A 1,766-nucleotide genomic window follows, 5' to 3' on the forward strand; every position below is an offset into this window, starting at 1 on the left:
GTAAAACATTCACTGTTTATTAGCAGTTTTTTTTTTTTTTCTAAAAACACAACCATGAAAACTTGAGCACGGCACCCAGAGTGACTCAGCCCTGTGGATGGGGAGACGCAGGACAGAAGCTGTGCAGCTTTCCGTGCACCCCAAGTCTCAGCTTCCTCACTCACTCCAGGGCTCCAACAAGGAAAGGAACCCACTAAGATTCCCAAGCACAGGAAGATTCCCAGCCCAGCCTCTGCACACCACAGAATGCCAGTGCTGACATCCACATGCAGTGTCTGTGTTCAAGTATAAAACTTTGTTCGGGACAGCCCACATCACTGTAGTGCTTAAACCTCTGTAGTGTCTACTGGGGTCACGCCCTTCGACAGGCTGGTCAAAGGTAACACAATCCATAAGCAAGTACAGGTAACTGTCCCACCACCAAACTTGCTCTCCATCCGTAGTGGACACCACAACAGTCAAGGCCAAAATCTTGACATCAGTAATGACACGGTCGACTAAAGTTATATTCGTATGAAACAGGAATCCATTTCGTAAGTAGAGCTTTCCAAAGGTATCAGGCATATTCTTAGGAAGCATCTTGGGATGGTGCTGGAGGATCCTGGCTTTCAGGTTCTGGAGGTGGAGCTGGCACAGCTTCTTTTTTCTGGGCAGCCAGGAACTCATGGATTGCTCGCTCTATCTGTGGCCTGAAGATATGGTTTAGTTTGGTGTCTACCACTTGGGAAATGATCCTGTCCACTCCTGCTTCCAACATGCCTGACTGAACCACACTCTGCCTCAGCCCATTTCGCAACTGGTTATTGTTCATTGCAGGATTCCATTCCTGATTGTCCAGATGTGTTGACACAAAATTATCCACCTTCTGCCTCAGGTTCTGGTAAGTTGGCTTAGTTTCCACATCGGCCAGGCAGTCCCTGCGGAAGCTGTCAAACAGCCCACGGCTGGCTCTTGAGCTGCTCCACTATGAGAGCGATGAACTGCGGGTCTCCTGGAGACAGAGAAGAGGGATTGACCGGGCCGCCCGCCCCACTCGAGCCCCGGACCGGTCCCGAGGCCTGGCCCTCCGCGCCGGCTCCCGCACCGTCCGCCATGGCCGCACCCCGCGCCCGCGCCGGGAGCCGCGGGCCGAGCTCCGCAGACACAGGGGGGGGGGGAGGAGGCGGCGGCGACGGGGGCGGCAGGGTGGGAGGCGGAGGGGATCATGGCGCTCCCCTGCTAGCTGCGCTGCCGGCGCTAGTCTGCTCCTCCACTACTTTTAATCAAGCTAATAAGCCTCCCCTCACAACCCCCTCTCCTGGTTTCTTTTTCTGGTTCTCAGTGATCCCACATCAACCCTCGCTGGTGCCTACTTTCAGCCTACCAGCAGCCTCCTCCTACTTCTCCTCCTCCTCCTACTTACTCCTGCTCTGCCATGATACCACCACCTTTACTTCCCCCTGACTGGCCCACAGGCAGATAAGATCCACCAAATTAATGCCATCTACCCATTTTGGGCTGAGGCAGTCTCTAACTAGGACCCTGAGTGAGGCTACAATTCTTGGGGCATTTTCACTAGAGACCAATTTATAACTTACCTCCTGGCCAGTCTTAAAAGTAGTTAACTGTCCTTAAAAATATCCAAAAAGTCATCCAGGGCAAACGTGAAAACCTGCCTCAGTCTCTAGATTACCTTACAAAAACCCTCTGGATCCCGAGACTCCAGATGGGAAACAAGTCCTTTTGACCTATTCTCCAAGAGTTTCCATAATATTAGGGCCAAACTT

General features: G+C 52.4%; 1 pseudogene across 1 annotated transcript; it reads right to left on the bottom strand.

The window, feature by feature from the left end:
- Positions 1-345: 345 nt before the first annotated feature.
- Positions 346-1,109, bottom strand: LOC110330973 (annotated as a pseudogene). Its single transcript, XR_002380977.2, has one exon. The product of XR_002380977.2 is annotated as a biorientation of chromosomes in cell division protein 1 pseudogene (transcript).
- Between the last annotated feature and the right edge of the window lie 657 nt (positions 1,110-1,766).

The sequence above is a fragment of the Mus pahari genome, chromosome 13, assembly GCF_900095145.1.
Source record: "Mus pahari chromosome 13, PAHARI_EIJ_v1.1, whole genome shotgun sequence".
NCBI lineage: Eukaryota > Metazoa > Chordata > Mammalia > Rodentia > Muridae > Mus > Mus pahari.